A 20798-nucleotide genomic window follows, 5' to 3' on the forward strand; every position below is an offset into this window, starting at 1 on the left:
TTCGGATTAATATATTGAACAAAAGTCTGATTAATTGTTTTACTTTCTATTTTCAGTTGCACTGGTGTGTATTCAATTTGTCAACATTCAAATTGATATATGTTATTGTTTTTTTTTATTTTATTTCTTCCTCTAGTTTTTAAGTAGCGGTATAGTTCAACTTCAAGCTTAGTACTTCAGTTAGAAGAAAAGTATTTGTGCGGTGATCTCATCTCATCATGTCAACACTGGCAGAACGACATTGTTGTTCGGTTTTTTGGAATTTCACCGACATGTCGGTCATCATAAGGGTGAGAGTGCTGGTCAAAAGTGAGTTGGGGTTAGGTAAAAAAGTACAGGAAAATTCTAGGATTGTTAGAGATAGCCTTTATCGTAGTTTATAAGGCTGGTTGATGGGCCATCTTCTCAGATCTCATCAAAGCTATGGAGAGAGAGAGAGAGAGAGAGAGAGAGAGAGAGAGTTGAAATAGAAAGTTGTATATTCTTGTTCTCTATAACAAGCTCTACATCCTGGTAACCTTGATTTGTGAAATAGTGAAAGCTTGAAAGCTTGAAAGCTTGTATCCTTGTTCTTCACTGGATTTACGCACTTTGATTCAATTTTTAGTTTGGATTTCTGAGAATGAGTCTTCATACATCAAATCAAAGATGGTCTAAGGTGTTTGATCTTGGTACTGTTAGAGGATTAAACACAACAAAAAGAAACTGGGGCATGGAGATTAAGCCCTAGTCAATTTGGGTTGTCCAACAGCCCTTGTAAAATCGAAAACCAGCACTAATCCTTGGTGATTTGGAGCAGAAGTTTAACGAGTAAAGTTCTGAAAGTGGAAGATTTAATCGATAGTGCTGCACGTTTTGGAAGCTCTGTTAGAATTGATGACTGAATTCTTTCTCTATTGATTGATTAGCAGCCCCATAGCATGCTAATGGTTTTCACATTTTTCCCTCCACAGCATGCAGAGGGTGTCTGTAGTGCAAAGAAGTTGATGGCACGCAAATAAGTTGCTTGTGTTGTTTTTAATCTCAATAAGATATATATCATCGGCATATTGAAGTTTGTGATTATTCTAAGAAAAAATAGGTGCTTTATTATTTGAATTATCGACAAAATAATTCCATTTCATTATTTTGTTAGATCCACTATATGTACATGTTTGAATCTTATTCATAAGTTTTGATTTCACTCTCACGTTTCATATGATGTCAAATCAGATAAAAAGAAAAAAAAAATGAAAGCTAGCTTGTCGGTAGCAATTACATTAGCATTTAGCAAATGTTATTTTGAGTACAAGCACAATTTGGCTCATTTTCCAGGACCAACAATCTTCCATTTAGAAATGCATTGACAAACAGGTTAATTCGTAAAATGATGGTTTCTAGATAGAATCTTTCCAAGTTGCACTAACCTCCTTTCCTTAAAGCTAAACATTAATTAATTTGCATTTTATTAAATTTTTCTTTCTATTCCTTTTACATAATGATTGGTCACCAATCTTGATTCAATTTTTTGAATAGCAACTTACTGCTGGATTAGTTAGAGAATTAGATATCACTCATAGTGTGTCAATCGGAGTTGAGTTTCATCAACAACTAAAGTTATTTTTATACAATTAATCTTTTCATATCACATTAATCTGTACAAATTTATTTATGCAACCCCAGCTGAGGTTGGCATGGAGACACACCGCACAAAATATTATGATGAGACAGTAAACATGGAACATATGTTGTTGGATTTAGATTTGCTTGATGAGAAGAGAAAGGCGACAAGAAGTCGAGCAACAATTTACCAGTAAAAAGTGGCTAAGTTCTACAACAAGAATGTCAGGCTACGACAATTTCAGGAGGGGGACTTGGTGCTCCGTAAAGTCAACCAATCAACCAAAAAGCCAGCTGATGGAGTTTTAGGGCTGAGCTGGGAAGGACCATACAAAGTACTACACTCATTTGGTAATGGCTCATATAAGTTAGGTTATCCAGATGGCAGGGTCGTCGGCAAGGCATGGAATGCAGAGCACCTACGAAAATACTATCAGTAGGCCAATCCTATTTATGATGTTCTTGTTTGTTTGTTTTCTTTAAATATGTTATGATAGTTTGTTTCTTTGTTATTTTAATTCGTTATGTGTTCAATTTTGTAATTTCTGCTATATTAATATCAATAAGGTTATTGAAAAGTGTGACTCTATTTCTTACCTACTTGTGACCGGTCTTATTTGAGATCGGCATATTTGGGCCTTATTGAGGTCTAACATAAAAATTTTGATAAAATCTTATTGAGATTGAGATCAACATTTGGGCCTTGTTGAAGCCGAATGTGAAAATTTATCCAATCTTATTGAGATTGAGATAGGCATTTTGGCCTTATTGAGGTCCAACGTGAAAAAATTTATCCAATCTTATTGAGATTAAGATCGGCATATTTGGGCCTTATTGAGGTCCAACGTGAAAAACTTGATCAAATCTTATTGAGATTGAGATCGATATTTAGGCCTTGTTGAGGTCGAACATGAAAAATTTATCCAAGCTTATTGAGATTGAGATCAACATTTTGGCCTTGTTAAGGTCCAACGTGAAAACTTGTTGAGGTCGACCATAGCCATAACATTTAAGTTCTACAATTTTCAACTTGTTGAGGTCGGTCGTACCCATAACATTTAAGTTCTATAATTTTCAACTTGTTAAGGTCGGCCATAGCCATAACATTTCAGTTCTACAATTTTTAATTTATTGAGGTCGACACTTTAGATTTGTAAGGCCTATGGTTGGGGTCGACAGTTTAGTTTTGTGAGGTCTACAATTGAGGTCGACACTTTTGCGTTGTGAGCTCTACAACTGGGTCGACATTTTAGTTTTGTAAAGCCAACGGTTGAGGTCGACACTTGCTTTGTGAGCTCTATGGTTGAGGTCGACATTTTAGTTTTGTAAAGCCAACAGTTGAGGTCGACACTTGCTTTGTAAGCTTTACATTTGAGGTTGACATTTTAGTTTTGCAAAGCCTACGATTGAGGTTGACACTTGCTTTGTGAGCTTTACGGCTGAGGTCGACATTTTAGCTTGGTAGGATCTAAAACTGAGGTCGACACTTTAGATTTGTAAGGCCTACGGTTGAGGTCAATATTTTAGCTTGGTAAGATTTATGATCGAGGTTGACACTTTTGCTTTGTGAGCTCTACATTTGAGGTCGACATTTTAGTTTTGTAAAGTCTACGGTTGAGGTCGACATTTTAGTTTGGTAAGATCTACAACTGAGGTCGACATTTTAGTTTTGTTAAGCCTACGGTGAAGGTCGACACTTGCTTTGTGAGCTCTACATTTGAGGTCGACATTTTAGTTTTGCAAAGCCTACAGTTGAAGTCGACACTTGCTTTGTGAGCTCTACGGTTGAGGTCGACATTTTAGCTTGGAAAGATTTATGGTCGAGGCTGACACTTTTGAGTTGTGAGCTCTATGATTGAGGTCAACATTTTAGTTTTGTGAGGTTTACAATTGAGGTTGACACTTTAGATTTGTAAGGCCTACGGTTGAGGTCAACATTTTAGCTTGGTAAGATCCATGGTTGAGGTTGACGATTTTGCTTTGTAAGCTCTACGGTTGAGGTCGACAGTTTAGTTTCTTGAGGTCTACGATTGAGGTCGACACTTTAGATTTGTAAGGCCTACGGTGGAGGTCAACATTTTAACCTTGTAATAATTTATAATGAAGTCAGCTTCGCGCTTCTTAAGGTCGACTTTCCAGCCTAGTTACAATCGGCAATAGCCTAAACATCTTCAGTCTTGTTGTGGTCGACATTAGCTTTGTTAAAAATTAGCGTCTAGGCTATGTAACAATTATCCGAATACAAAAACAAAATGAAAGCTCAACAAGAGTTATCAGTTTGTAACACTACAAAAAGGAAAGCCTTATAACAACTTTTCAAATCTACTTAGGAAGCATTCTCCTCGTCTTCAACAACTCTGCTAGTTAAAGATGTCTCACCCTTAACTCTAATCTCATCACCCTTAAGAACTCGATTTGCTTTTTGATCCGTACTCGATGACTTCTTTTTAGCCTTTTCTTTGCTCACATAAGCAGTCAACATCCATTGAAAGTCCATGTCCGGGTGTTTCTCTTGGAACAATTCGATACATGTCTGAATGACATCCGCCTTCAGTTGCCTTTTCTCCAGTCGAATGCATTGATCAACATCAGACTTAACTTTTTCCAACTCATAGCTAAGATCGGCAATCTTGGAGTCTTTGCCCGCATTAGATTTCTTTTCGGCTACTAAGTCTTCTGCCAAGTGAGTATTTTCATCGTTGCGAGCATTGAGGTCACGCTTGAGCCGATCTCGCTCGCTTGCCGTCTTTTCATTCGTGAGGTTTTCTTTTATCAAAGTGCGCTCGAGTTCTTCTATTTTTGCATGGCCTTTCAATGACTTTGCAAACATCTCAATATGCGCGGCCATGATCAAGGATTGCTGGGAAAGAAAGCATGACGGTTAAGATGAAAAGTATAAACATCAAAGAAATAAAGATTGTGAATTAATACCCACCTCAGCTTGGTTTTGAGCAAGCGCTTCAAGGGCATGAGTAGCTGACAAGTGGGAAAAATTCTTGAGGGTATCCTGGCTCACAAATCAAGTAGCTAAGTTCACCATGGGTAGTAAGTCTTCTTCTCTTCCTTGCTTTGACTCTATGATGTCACTGCTTTCAAGCAAGCTTCCTTTTGGACATATCGGGGAAGGGGTAGATGGTAAAATGCACAAGGGACGAGAGTCGCTAGCTCGGTCACTTTTGCTCTGAGGTAGCATGTTGCAAGCAGAAACAGCGGGTTATTTTTCTTTTTTCTCATCAGCTTTGTTTTTATATGATGCCTACCGTGGTTTCTTACTATGTGGTTCGCCTTCCTCGTCTGATATCTCCTCGATCAAGGCTTTTGCAATTTCTGCAGGGGTACACTTGGTGGTAGACATGTTTCCTGCATTTAGCAATCCTTTCTCAACTCTAGCACTCAGCTTGTCACTTATATTAATTTCTTCTTCCAAGTCACTATAGTAAAAACATGTGTTAGATTGTATCCTTATTTTGACCTCAACCTGAACAAAACTTGAATTACCTGGTCTACTAAAATGAGTGGGAACTTTAAACCAATCCTTGGTCAGCTCTACACCCCTACCCTAATTTCCACCCACCACGAAATACTTATTTTTCGAACCTCTACATGAGCCTGGAAAGTCAAGTACTATTCTTCTACTCGTTGATTTTGACATAAAATAGTACCATCCTTTGTGATTGATCCCATGCTCATTACAAAAATATAAGTGAGTAAACTCCTTAAAACACGGCTCGGTTCTATTCTGCTCAGCCCATACAACATACATACCACCTAAAACCTTCCAGCCATTTGGGTCAAGTTGACTTGGACTGAAACCCACTCTCACCAACATTCGAGCAAAATAAGGTTGAATGGGCAACCTAAAACCAAGTTCAAAAATTTCCAGATAAATCGCAGTCTCTCTATTACCCAATTTACTTGCCACCTCATCTTTGCCCAACAACTTAAGTGTAATATGGTCTGGAATAAGATATTCCTTCCTCAACTCTTCAATCTCTTTCTCTGTTGCATCAAAGTTTAGTATGTTCACGCCGTATTCTTCATGCTCATCTCCCTCATTTTCAAATTGTGCACAACTCGATTCCTCATTCACCTTATTTCCGCGTCTTATTCCATATTACAATTTAATTCTACATTATCTTCCCTGACTTTTCCATTATCATCTACACCCAATGCAATATCACTGAGCCCATCCAACAACTCCTTATTCGCATTTTACGAATCGCTACAAAGTGACCCATCTTCACTCCTTAATTCTATTACTGCCTAATGTTACATTTAACAAAACCTCATTTCCAGCCAATATTAACACCCAGTATGTAAACAGCAAATTACAAGCAACCTTTCATTGTCAACATCACATCCAACACAATACAAAACACAGCAACAAGCAAATGCGCTTGGGATGAGACAACTCACCGAATCTCCTTTAGCCAGAATGGATTCCAATTTTGCTGATGGTCAACAATAGTAACATCATTCAACATTGGTTCTACATCAACAAAATGCAACATTAGCTAAGAGTAGTTTAAAAAAAAAGAAAAAGAGAAACACAGCAAAGAGAAGAAGAAGTTCGGGTTTCGACAATAACAAAGAGAGAGGGAGAATGCAAAAAAAAAAAGAGAGAGAGAGAGAAACACAACAAAGAGAAGAAGAGGTTGAGTTGTGACAAAAACAAAAAGAGAGGCGAGTTCTGTTTATATAAAAAAAAAAAGGCATTTGGTTTCAATACACATATATAGATATGGTATTTATTAAAAAAAAAAGCACTCAAAAGAGAAGATGGCGCGCGAGGTACTCACCAACAGGTTTGATTATGGCTCAGTAGCGTCGTTGCTCAATTTGCCCAAAAATTGCATGACGACGACAGCTCAATATTTCACTTTTATTGTGAAAAAGTGTGGAGGATGAGGAAGAAATGGAAGCCCAAACGAAACAGAAGCCAAAAGGTATTGAGAAAAGACAAAATGTATGTTTTCAATTTGCCTTTATCAACTATTCCACAATTATCAACTATTCCCTCCCCCCAACCTGAAAAAGACATTGTCCTCAATGTTTTAAAAGGAAAGAGAAAGAGTGTAGAAGAAATACAACATAAACTCCATAAGCATTTTCCCTCTCTCCCTCAGAATGCCCTCAGGAAAATTTACAAAGCTCGTTGTGAACGATTGCATTTGTTAATGATCAATGGCATTCCTTCTGACATTTGTTGGTTAATTGAAGCAAAGGTCCGATTAGCAGGTGAGTTTTTTGGTCAATTTGTTTCTTACATGCCTGGTTTTGGTAAAAGTACGTTTGCTAAGAAAAGGAGAGCTAAACGACTTGGCTCAAAATGTCATAACTGTGTAAGACTTGGTTGCAAACGACCAGATTGTAAATCTTTAGGAATGGTTTCTGATACTCGTGAAGATAAAATTAAATTCGTTAAAGATGGCATGAGTAAAGAATCGTTGGATGATATCTTACGATCTCTTGAGACGCATCGAAGTGGATTTGTGCAACGTGAGATTTACAATTTGTGGATACTATTCCAAAAACAAAGTGCACAGTTTAGTCTTGGGAATCTGACTCAAAAAGACCCTGTTTGCCAGTTTATAAGAAAACTGGATAGGAAGCCGATCCTCGACCCATAGAGGGCGTTCAAGCCGTTACTGGACGTAAAACCAGAGGAAGATGTGAGCCACAATCACAACTACCAGTAAATATCCTTTCACTTCACTGTTATTTTACTTTACTGTTATTTTATCATTTGCATTATTGCATTTAGCGATGTGATTTTGTATTTAATAAATATTTGGTTTTCTTTTACTGTTTGCTTTTTCTAATCATTACTTTCTTTTTACTGTTTGTTTTTGAATTATTGAGCCACGAGCTTTACTCGTCATTTAACAAATATTGCCAACCCATTTACAGCTGTTTCTCATTATTTATGTTACCAAGATCTTTAAATATGAGCTCATTTTTCAAACACTCACAACTTGTTTTTGAAAAATTAGTCCAATGGCATCATCTTCGAGTAAACAATTCAAAAACATTTGTGTGCTTTCTGGGTTTCACTATGGAAAGTACAAAGAGTTCGTTCAGGCAGCTGTAGATCTTGGTCGTGTCATAGCAGAGAGGAAACTGCATCTTGTATATGGAGGAGGTGAACGAGGGTTATCAAGACTTGTCTCAGAAGCTGTTTTTACCAAAGGAAGCCAAGTACTCGGCATTATCCCAAAACCCATGAAACCGCTAGTGTGCATGTCTGGCCCACCAATTGGAGAAGAATTAGTGGTATCAAGTATGCAAGAGAGAATATCTGAAATGATGAATCATGCTGATGCTTTTATTTTCTTGCCAGGAGATCTTGCAACTTTTGAGGCACTAATTACATTTGCATCTTGGGCCCACTTGAACATTCATCAAAAACCCATCGGTTTGTTAAATGTTAATAATTTTTATGACGGCTTGCTAACTTTTATTAACCATGCAATAAAGAATCATTTTGTTCCACATTCTGTAAAAAAACTATTTATCTCTGCTTCTACTGCTAATGAGTTACTTGATCTTTTACAAGCTTATACACCAGAGCCAGATCCACAGACTGTTGCACTGAATTGGTCGACTAATGATGGTAACGGTAACAGTAGCAGTAATAAGAAGTGCGATTTAGATTTAACTCTCCGTTTGTAAATATTTTATGTTGTAGTGTTCATGTGATGTCTTCTACACTCTTTCTCTTTCCTTTTAAAACATTGAGGACTATGTCTTTTTCAAGTTGGGGGGAGGGAATAGTTGATAATTGTGGAATGTCTTGGTCCTGGTTATGTGTTTACAAGAAAAAAAAAACATTTTTTTTTCTGTAAAGACTAACTTAGGACAAATTTGAGTCGAAGATGGCAGGATATAGATAATGTAGTTTCTCTAGAAACGCATCTTCTTAATCTTAAGAGTGTTGTTAAAAAAAAAAATTGACTTTTTCTTCATCTTTGTTATCTACTTTTAAGCTTCTGCATCAAGTTCAGGTGAGATCTCCTCTTCTTCTTCTTTTATTATTCTCTTTTATTTTTATTTATTTATTTATTTTTATTTTTTGCATATCTGTAAAATTATAAAATGTTAAGATACTTTTTAGATTAGGTTGTGGGGTGGGGATAATTGACGTATGTTTTAAATATGTGTGTTGTATTTCTCTTTTCTCTTTTCTTTTCTTTGTTAAAAAAAAACCAAAAAAAAAATTGTTTTTTGTCTAGGATGGCCGTGTAAAGAGTCACGACTTTTGAGACACATCCTAATAGTCTTGTTGTATTATATTTTGATTTTGAGATTCATAGTAAGTTGTTTTTGTTCCCTTTTCTTTGAATTACTCAAATTTGTGAACTCTCCACTTAGTTATTAAGTTATTTAATTGTTTACTCATTTAACAGGTATTATTGAATCATTCTTCACACACACATTATGACACATACTAGTGGGTTGTAAGTTAAAATTTTACAGCATTTAGTTCTTTTGATTTATTAGGAATAGTATCTAAGGTGGTAGAAAGTGTATATTTCTAAAAAAAAAAATTAAAAAAAAGAAAAAAAATGTTTTTAATTTTGTTATATCTAGAAACCCGAGTAATTAAGTCCATAGGGGTGCTTCAACACCTAGTGCCCTAAGGTCAACTGGTCTGGGAGTCACTGGCCTAAAGCTCGCTACATGGGTAATAGATATATTGTTTGTTTATTAGAAACCCGAGTAATTAAGTCCGTAGGGGTGCTTCAACACCTAGTGCCCTAAGGCCAACTGGTTTGGGAGTCACTAACCTAAAGCTCGCTAAACGGGTTAGAAATGTAATATATAAAAAAAAAAGTGTGAATAATCTATTGCCTAAAGATATAATTTCTAATGAATTTTAGAACGAAAATGTTGTTTTTCTTTTAATGAAGCCCCATAAGTATTGTGTTAATTACTTGAGCACAAAAGAAGGTTTGATGATATTCTGGATAATGAGTGAACATCAATGTGGTGAAGGAATTTGGGAGAGTTCATTTATTTGGTAATTTAGAGGATAGATGAACAACTATTAACTTGCATGTGAATTTTATAAATCTTAATATAACGCTTTAATTGCTAGAGGGCTAGCAATAAGCTGGTTGGGGGGTGTGATTAGTATTAAAAATTGTTTAATTATCAAGCGATAATATGTTATTTTATGCTTATATTATAATTTATATTTGTGTTTATGTAATATATTATGAATTATTAATTATGTTTTAAATATATTTAATTTTGTGTATTTTTATGTGTTTATTAGGAAAATTATTAATTTCACGTACTTCGAGGCTCCAAACAAATAAACAGAGGTCAAATTTGGATTCCAGAGGTCCGAAAACCTTAAGATCAGTCAAGATTGGCTTAAAATTGGGCTTGTGTAAAAAAAATTGACTTTTCCTGTTGACCGAGCACTGATTGGATGATGAAATGAGCTTACAATAGATATGAGTGCATGGGATAACTGGCAATCTTGACTAAATCTCAACCGTTCATGATTCAATGGCCATGATTGTGCCACGTGGCAATGGTTGGTGAAGCAAGTTGGAGGATCCGAATCTTTGTATTCGGGTCGACCCGATCCACCCATTAACCTGTCAAATCTCAACCGTTCTTTGGGCAAATCGGACGAGTCAAATGATGCCATGTGTGATGTTGACTTTTGAAGTTTGACCAGCCATTGGATCTTGATCTAAGGGTTGTGAGGAGCACATGCATGAAGCCTATGATGGACCGCAAAGCACTGGATTATGAATTTATTTTTCTATAAATAGGGCCTCATTTTTATGTTTTAATCATCTCTCTACAACTCTCTTCTTCTCAAATTCTCTCCATCTCCTTGTAATCTTGATTTCCAGGTGTGTTTTTAATATTTTGTATAATTATTTTCATTAATAAAATTAGTTTTATTTCCAATTTTAGTTGTTTTTATTTCTTTTAATTATAAGTAATTCAATTTTACTACTTCTTTTTATTTTAATTATGCTTAACTAAATAATATTAGTTAGGGGAAGGTGAAACTCTTAAGAAATAAATATGATTTAATCAAATTCTATGTTTAATTTTATAGATTAAATTATTTTCTATTTAATTTTATACATGTTTTATATTTTGAAAATTTGATTTATTGTAGACAAACAAATGAATTTGGCACAATAAATTCTTAAGATCTTAATATAAGGCTTGGTGAAATGGTATTTTGACTTATTGTAGACAAATTAAATTTTGGCACAATAAATACTTAATCCATCATAAATTTAAAGGGAAAATAATAATAATTTGTATAATTAATCTGTTTCCAATACCGTTCATATCTTCTCAGTATTGAAAATTAGGGGACTGGTGTTCGGTTTGTAAGAATTTTTCTATTTTTCATTAATTAGTTTCTAACATCGAAAATAGCTTCCCGATGTTGAAAACTAGGGGACTGGTGTTCGAGTTGGATTTTTCTGATAACCTCTAGAAAGAGTCAACATTGTTCTGGTTGGATTTTTCTAGTAATGTTTAGAAATATAGTCGACCCCAATCTACTCAGAACTCATTGTCGTCGAGCTAACCTCGTAAATATAACTTGGAGCCTAATTTGGCGGCCTGATTTACAAGTACGACCTGAGATTTATGTAAATGACCTAATTTAAGAATACAACCTTAAGCCTATATGAGCGACCAGGAAATTCACCAGTCCGACCTTGAAATTTATTTGTCCGACCCGAGAATTAGCTTGACATAGAAAGCTATCGGTTGAGATAACATGGCCTAGTTTCTAGGAAAGTTGTGAGCCACGATCAATTTAAACTATTTCTAATTGATGACCACGTGCAACTGCTGAAGAAAGTGGGCAGAAGTTAAGGTGGTAACCACCCACGACCAAGGGCCTATTTAAGCTGAAAAGGGCAACTGAGGAAGGGGTTAGAAAAATGAACCAAAATTTCTATAAGTCACCTATCTAAAAATCTTAGGGTTCCCGATAATATTTTTAGTTTTTTCTACCGAAAAAATTCGTTAATTTTCACTTTTCACAATTCTCCCTCCTCGTTTACCTTTTTCTTATACACAATTTCTGACTTAAGAATCAGAGAGTTTACGTCAGGACCCCACCGGCGTATCCTAATCGTGTTTTCTGGTTGTCAGGTATATAAAGCTGGGTTCAGACCGACGTTTGAGCTTGGATTCGTGCTGTAATTCCCCAAAAGAAAACAAATTCAACTGTTGAGGTTGTTTTTCGGCATCAACAACGAACATCATACTTGTCACACTCTTGGCCTATAAATCCTTAGATTCACAAGTCTTATATCACTTGAACGAAGATGCTAGTGGTGTGCCTCCATGGAGCTCTGACTCAATAGTTTTCAAGTAATTTTATTTAGCTAACCACCTAAGTTTGAATCGTGGTGAGGAAAGAAGATAAAAATTAATTTGGTCTTTGCACCTCACTACCTTTAAAAGAGTTCAAACTTCAGACTAGGTTTTGAATTTTAATTATTTTAAATTGAAATGCTAAGTCCATATATTATATATGTGAGTTTTTTTTTTTTTTTTGCCTAATGTTGAATTAAACTATATATTTATGAAATTCTTGAGATACATGGATTTCAGGTTTTAATAGAATCATATGTACTAGCTATATATACATCTTAATAAATGTTTGCCAGACCTTTATTTGTACTAAAATTATACATATCTAGACTCCCATTACACTTTAGATTGTAAGAATTTAAATAATTTTTTTTTTCGTAGAAGTCGTTTGGAATTCTAAGATCGGAAGTCAAATTTCAATAACGATTTTTATTTAAATATATATATATATATATATATATATATATAGGGAGAGAGATTCTTGAGTGCATATACTTAACATTATATAGTGTTATAGCGAATTTACACAAAATTTGCATATCGACACTTGAGAATTTCTAAATATCAAAGTTTTCAAATGCATAAGTCTAAACATGGATTTAGTACGGATTCACTACAAAATCATATGATGTTAAAATGAATTTACAATTGACTACAATACCACATGATGTTATAGAAAATTCACACCAAATTTGTATTATATAAAGAGAGAGATCTTGCTTTGCTTTATAATTGAATATAGGGTGATGATATTCCCACCCCTCAAATTTTGTAAACCTACCTCACTTTAAAAAATTAAACCATAAAAAATTCACATTATTTTTGACGATTTCAAATTATTAAGAATAAAATTAAGCAATTGACTAATTAAATCCTCATTAAATAATTAAAATACATTTATGATATGATATCTCAAAACATTTATGCTATTTTTCTCATGAAATTGACTAATTAGAAGAAGGATTTGATTGATTAACAGTTTAAAATTTTATTTATTTTAAATTGAAAAAATGTGAATTATTTTTTAAATAATTCTTTGAAATGATTTAAATGCGGCACGTGTCCCATCAAGTTAAAACCTGAGAAGTTGATTTAAATTTTATTTTGGAACAGAAACCGAGTAGCGAGGCCTCGTTGGTCAGGAAATTCCGAGGTAAGTTAATCAACAGTTCCACTAATTATTTTTATTTTCTTCCAAAGTTTATTTAATTAGACCAATTTCTGGCTTCCTACTTATATTGCATATCCAATTTAGGGGTTGATTTTTGGAGATGGACTGAAACATTAATAAGCTCAGAGAAAAAAAAAAAAGAAAAATAGATTGAGATTGAAAGTCATTATTAACCAACATACAGAATACATATGCAATTAATTCAAATTTCTAAAATTACTGTAATTGTTGGCAATGTGCTTTTTTGTTTTGGTTTTTTTTGGGGGGGGGGGGTTTCGGAAATTTGCATGCATGCCTTAATTGAGTTTTATCACTTTAAATCCTAATTACTAATGTTTTTTCTGTTAACGGTTGAAAATAAGATAAGAAGAGAGAAGGTGAACTTGAAGAAGTATAAGAAGAAAAGACATGTACTGATGTTGATGTGTTTATGTGAATAGAGAAATGGAATCTTTGTCCAAGTTTTTCCCTTGATGTTCTAAAGTTTGCATATATATGTTTCAAGAAACAAATGGAAATTAAATAGTACATAAAGGTGAACTCACATTGTCAACTAAAGGTTACACTACCATTTGCCCAATGGTTCCATTACTATTATCATTTTCTTTATTCACAGAAATATCATCGGCCTCAAATTCATCAGTATAAGCAGAGGGACAAGGACAAGGACAAGGTGAGTCTATTGTATGACAACAACAAGTCTACAATTTAGTTTTATTTCTGCTGCTGCACTGAGGAATCACTAGCATCAACCACCTACTTTATTACCGTTGCTTCGTTTTTCTCATGAAGACAGTTGACTTGATGAAATAACACTTCTAATGAGGCTGCCGTAGAGAAAGCATATATGTTAATCACCTGTTGTAATCTCATGCCAAAATCATTTCAGTTTCTGCTCATACAATTAGTTACTTCAACCTTTGTCATATGTATTCTCCACTACTTTAAGATACTTAGATAGTGAATGTGTCTAAATTCCAACTCAAAAGATTCATTTGAGGAAAAGTTCTTCAGATGGTCATGTAGAGTTCTAATTTATCTCAGCGTCATACTCTAAATACTTGAAAACTACATGTCAATCATCAATGTTCATCTTTTGTTGACAATCTCAACGATGTGTTTGGGAAAAAATTATCACAATTATGTTTAGTCCATTTATAAGACAATGTGTCATGTGATCCATTAGTCTATTGAAAGGTTGCAATCAAATGAGTTCATGTCCAGATTGTGAAGTTGGTTAATTTCAACATAATAGCAATGATTGTATCCATTGCTTTTATCAAGTTGCTATGTTATTGTTTTTTTAATAAGTGGCAGACATGACTTTCTATTTTTCCACAGCTTAAATTGTTAAATAATTGATAATGCTCTTTCGCTTACTCTGTTCTTTTCTTTTTAGACAAGCTTTATTGCTTTCGCCCTTTCTTTCTTGAGAGTGGATGTATAAAACAAATTGGCCTTGACTGATACTTGATGATGTTGTAATTATTTCTCCCTGCTTTATTCTTCTTACAACATATGGAAGACAGAGTACTGTAAGATTCATTTCCCGTACTGCTCTGCCTTGATCTGTTCTAATTTGAGAGTCAGCAATCTTGATTTAACTTCTTGGATGGAGTACTAGCTAAGAGAAGGGAGGTATGGGAGCCAGCACTAATTTTTCAATGAGGATATATGGGCATCACCTTCAGACTATTTTCGGAGAGGCTGAGAAGGGTGTTAGCTGGCCAAGAAGTCACATTGCCTGATGCTGCAAAAGAACCTATTCAGAACCTTCATGCCGAGGTTGAAATCGTTACTCCTTGGCTGAGGGACTATGAATATGATATGTCCTGGCTTCTGCTGCAAAAAATAGGAGAAGATGAAGTTGACAACCCAGACCTTGGGCGGAAATCAATTGCTTTACCTATGAATCTGAAAAGGTCATTAACACATTCTCAACAGCATCACTCAACAAAAGAGTCAAAGCAGGCGCAACAAGGACATTTGTGATGCTCTGCTAGGACTCTAGAGCAGAATCAATGATATAAAACAGCGGATGCAACAACTTCCGTACATCGATTCTGGAATCATTGATGATTTCAAAAATATTGAAGATGAAGCTGGTTATTTTCCTGCATCTTTATCTTCTAAGAATAGCGGCATGGTGGGTCTAGAAGACAGAATGGAGAAGTTGTTAGATATTTTGAAAGAGGGACCACCTCAGCTTTCAGTGGTGACCATCTTGATAGCATTGGGTTGGACAAGGTGGCTTTTGCTGCAGAGGCTTACAGCAGCAGTGATGTGAAGCATTATTTTAATTGTCACGCTTGGGTTCCAGAGCCTTACAACTATGATGCTGATGATGACCAAATATTAGATATGATTATGAAGTTTCTAATGCCTTCATCTAGGTTGAGTATAATAAAGGATAAAAATTATGAAATGAAAAAAAAAATTCAACAATATCTAATGATCAAGCGGTATTTGATTGTGGTTGATGATGTGTGGCGCATTGAAGTGTGGGATGTTATTCGAGAAATTGTTCCGGATAATCAGAATGGATGTGGAGTACTAATAACACTCATTGAAATTGATATCGTCATCTCATTTCAGTTCAAAAGCGGACAGAATATTTGGCTTGATTTAGTGCCCACTAAGAGGACCATTGAGAGTTGTTTACCTTTTGGAAGTACATGGAACAACTAATGAATAGAGTCTTTGTTGATGCAAAGAAGAGAAGCGTTGGAGGCAGAATCAACGCATGCCCTATTCGTAGTCGTTGCTGGCCTTCATTGTTGCAAATGGCTCTCAAAGTGGAATTTATCTTTTCATCCTATCCTAGATCAAAAAGGTAAATCGCGAAAAAAATGTCAAACATGTCTACGTTTTTTAAAAACAGAGTGATTTTGCTTACTTAGATGATTGTGACTCGTACCCGCATTCTTTGTTGTACTTCAAAAAGCGACCACCTTGACCCCATAGATTGGGTGAAAATCGTTTTGAGTAATGGACTTGGGATCTCTTGTTCTCAGCCAATTTCCATCCAAAATTGAAACTTTATTTCTTTTGATATGAAGCTGAACATCCCTTCCCTCAAAAGCCTAGCTTCATCATTATTAAGAAATCTCTGAATCTCTACACCATAGCCATTCCCTTTAGCTACATAAATCATACAGCAGATGAATTTTGGAAGATGAACAAACTCAGGCATCTAAATTTTGGCTCAATCATACTTCCTGCACATCCAGGAAAATATTGCAGCTCTCTGGAAAATCTCAATTTCATTACAGCCATGCATCCTTGCTGTTGTACTGAAGATATATTGAACATACTACCTAATCCTCAAAATCTCTGGATAGGAGGAGATTTATATTTTTATCAATTTTTGATGTCCCAAAGTCTTTGCAGATTCAGATGCCTCAAGTCATTGAAGATGGTGAATGAAAGCAAGATGCCAAGGCTCTTCAAAATTGTCCGTGCCAAATACCTACTTCCTCAAAGTCTAATCCACTTGAGTTTCTCTAATATTGAACAAATGGATGATCCCATGCCTGCACTAGAAAAGTTGCCACTTCTTCAAGTGCTCAAACTGAAGCAAAACACATATTCAGTTAGATAGCTGACTTGTGGGTCTGATGGTTTCCCAAAGCTCAAGATAGTGCACCTGAATTCAATGCCATGGCTAGAGGAGTGGACTATGAGGCTTGGAGCCATGCCAAAACTGCAATGCTTGATTCTCAATTCTTGTGCTAACTGGAAAAAGATTCCCGAACAGCTCTGGTGCATAAAGAGCTTAAACAAATTCGAGTGTTGGTGGCCTCAGCCGGAGCTGAGACAAAAGCTACGGGACTTCGAGGATAAGGTGCAGTATGACAATCAAGTATATCCTTATGGAATTTGATTTGCATGGATTTAATTAGATGTAAGTTTTTCATTTTATGTAATATCATCAACCTTTAATTATTAATATAATTTCATACATTTGTTTTTTCTTCTCCTCAATATATTTGATAGCACGCAGCTTCCTAAGGCTATAAAGTGTTTTCTAATTGTAGTTGCTTCTAATTTTTGTCTCAACATTAGACATGAAGTGTTCTTCACAGTTCCTGTTGCTGACCCCGACCATTTTCCCTTAATTATTTTTAGAAGAGGAAGAACCCTTGTTTATTGATTGTTGAACAGTCAGGAAAAACTATAATTTCATATCTTAAATTACTTGCGCAGGTGAAATCAGAGCGGGAAATATATCAACTGTAGTGCGGCAAAAGTTTCAATTTCAACCAGAATCCGGCCTTGATCCTTTCAGTATTCACTTCTGTTGTCTACACATTATTAAGTCCTCAAGATTAATACAGGACATTGTTGGGTTTCTTTGTTTTCAAGGATCTGCTACAAGCAATAATGTCAAGTTTTTGGATTCACTGTGTATATTCTATTCATGTGTCTTCATTCTTGTAATGTGCTTGAAACTCCAACTTAGTGTGGACGTGTGTGGTTTGGTTGTACCATGTGTAATACATGTTGATTGTCATAATTGTCTTAAGGGAATTCTGCATCACTTCCATCAGAAGAAAAGTTTGGATGTAGGCACCATTGCTGCTGAATCTACTATTGATTTGCTCTATGTTTTCTATTTTTTTTAATTCAATTTTGGGGATTGGGTTTTTAGCATTAAGTGTTGATACATCAGAGGACTAGATAAAATAAATAGAAACTGGGGCAGATTGCCTAATCTTCAGAATCTCCAATTTTATGGAGATTTAAGGCCTTATCATTCATAAATAACTTGAATGCTAGATTGTTATTATCTTAGATTCTCTAAATAATAATCCGAATAAGAATGTAGGAAAAATATTGATTACAAATGCTTGTTTTGAACAAATACTACCTATTATTTTAAATTTTGGACATAGAAATTATAAATAGTATTAGCATGTGAATTTTAAGGTATTAGCTGATTCTGTCCAAAATTTAGTCGTTGGTTTTTGCTGAAAAAATGAATGTGTATAATTTTTTTTCCCTTTTATTTTCTGTTATACATTGATTCCCCTGCTTCTAGCTGATTCTGTTCTCCTTTATAACGAGAAAGAAGTTATTTTTTGTGCTCTTATATATACATGTTAAGCTTGGATAAGTGTGGTTTGGTTTGTTTTAATAATATGATTGTGTGGTGTCATCTGTAATACTTTTTAAGGGTGCAATCAAATGAGTTTATACCTTATAGTGAATTTGGTTAATTTCAAGATATCATTTTTTGGGATCTTCGACTTTGGTTGCTAATACAAAATTCCTCAAATCTTGATTGGAATTTGGGAATCTGTCCTAAATGATACAAGATTTCATAAAAAAATTTCATTCTGATTTATTATTCGAGTTGAGATTCAAGATCTAATTTTCTTCCAACTTAATATTCAAGACGGGATTTGAGACGTCTGAAAATCTCACTTGAGATCCCTTAGGCGATCAAATGAGTTCATATCCTTATAATGAATTTGGTTAATTTCAAGATACCCTTTTCTGGAATCATCCGCTCTAACTGCTAATACGTGAACCTAGGCTGGCAAAATTATCCAGATACCAATCGAGATAGAAACCCTACACAAGATTTGTTACAAGTTTCTTATCCCAATTTTGAATGTGGGTTAGGATTTGAGACCCATTTTACACCGATTCATAAATTTCTTTATTTAGACAATAACTTATGACAGATTTTTAGTTCAAAGCTCACGGAGTAAAGGTTGAGTTATTGGTGCAATCATCCGCAATTTTATGCAAGCATGCAACATATTAAACAAGAGAATATTTAATTATTTTTTGGGTTCTGTTATTACAATAATGATTTTGAAGATATTAGTGGGAGAAAATTCATTTTTTTAAATCATTTTCAAGCTTGAGAAAAAGTTTTCTTGCTGGCATACACTGTCCTTTATCTATATTCCAGTCTTCCATTATGTTAAAAAAAAACAAATATGAAAATAAAAAGAAAATAGGACATCATCAAGTATCAATCAAAGATCAATTTGTTTTATCCACTTTCAGGAAAGAAAAGGTAAAAACAATCCCGCTGGGGACCATAAAGTTGGTGTTTTTTTTGAGGGTTCGGCATCATGTTTGCCTTCATTTAGCAAAGGATATATGAAAAAGAGATGAATATTGCACTTTAGATTTGAATAATTCCAATTGGATTTTGAATTAATTAGATTAGGAAAAAAAAATCATTCGAATCCAACCTGAATCTCAAATATAATCAATTCGATTCAAAATAAATTGATATTTCAGATGAATTTGGTTTTAGATTGTTTCGTATTTAAATGAAATTTTAAATTCAAATAGTATTTTAAACTCGGATTGAATTCGGATTTAGGTCTTTTTGATAATTTTTACAAAAAAATCATGAACTCTGTATATATATGTAGAGTAGTGCAATCCAATCGGATTGTTTAGATTAAAACATCCAAATTCAAATCAGATCTATTCGAATCCAATCCAATGCACACCTTTAGCCCTATTGGAATGATCATCTAACCATTCAAACTATAACGTATTATGTTGTAGTCTGTAGAGCGCTTGAAAAGAAAATCTCTAAACAATAGCGACTATTATGCATTTGATGCATCAATGAATCAAATTCTAAGGTGATGCTTTTTCTCTCTAGACAAGCTTTATGGTCCCGGCGGAATTATTTTTAATCTTTCAGTCTTTTGAGAGGGCTAAAAAGAAACTAGTCTTGATAGCCTATTTTACTTTCTTCATACATATATATATATATATATATATAACACAAATTATAAGACACCCTTTTATCTTCTTGCATAAAAAATATTTTATATACACGTACATTATACCTCAGGTTTTGTGCAGAAAATCATTATTGTACATCAATAATTTCTCAATATAATTCCTCTTATCAATCAGTATCCCCACGGCACCTGCAGCATCTAGGTTTAAGATTCATTTTCCAGTACTGCTCTGCCTTGATCTGTTCTACTTTGACAGCCACCTGAACTTGATTCAACTTCTTGAGAGAAGGAGGTATTGGTGCCATCCTCAGTTGCTTATGTTGACTAATGTTGAAGTAAAAGGAGAGCTTTTAACCATTTTTTTTATAATTGTTTTCTTTGCATGCTAGGGCTGCTGGCTACTGACTACCGAGAGTGAAGGAGATATGGACATCAACCTTGGACTATTTTCAGAGAGACTAAGAAGGGTGCTAGCTGGTGAAGAATTCACGGTGCCCGATGCTGCTGAACAACCTATTTAGAACCTTTACACTGAGACTGAAATCGTTGCTTCTTGGTTGAGGGACTCTAGATACAACACTGCTTGGTTTATGTAGCAAGTCAATGCAGAAGAGGGTCAAACTCTTGCAGAATTAGAAGATTTTAAGGCTATCATTGACAAAATTCGTTGCTTTTCATACATATCTGAGAATGTGATTGACACATTTGCTATCAGTATCACTCAACAGAAGAGTCAAAGCGGATGCAGCAAGGACATTTGTGATGCTCTGCTAGGACTCCAAAGCAAAATCATTGATATAAAACAACGGATGCAGCAAGTTCAGCACATCCACTCCAGAATCGTTGATGAGCTCAAATCGTTTGAAGCAAAAGCTAGTAATTTTCCTGCATCCTCATCTTTTAAGAATAGGGACACGGTGGGTCTAGATAATAGA

At 34.8% G+C, this 20798-nt stretch overlaps 1 pseudogene; it reads left to right on the forward strand.

Moving 5' to 3' along the window:
* The first annotated feature begins 15305 nt into the window (after nt 1-15305).
* Nucleotides 15306-17024, forward strand: LOC112095678 (annotated as a pseudogene).
* The last annotated feature ends 3774 nt before the right edge of the window (nt 17025-20798 follow it).

Source organism: Citrus clementina, unplaced genomic scaffold (genome assembly GCF_000493195.1).
Source record: "Citrus clementina cultivar Clemenules unplaced genomic scaffold, Citrus_clementina_v1.0 scaffold_1, whole genome shotgun sequence".
NCBI classification, from domain to species: domain Eukaryota; kingdom Viridiplantae; phylum Streptophyta; class Magnoliopsida; order Sapindales; family Rutaceae; genus Citrus; species Citrus x clementina.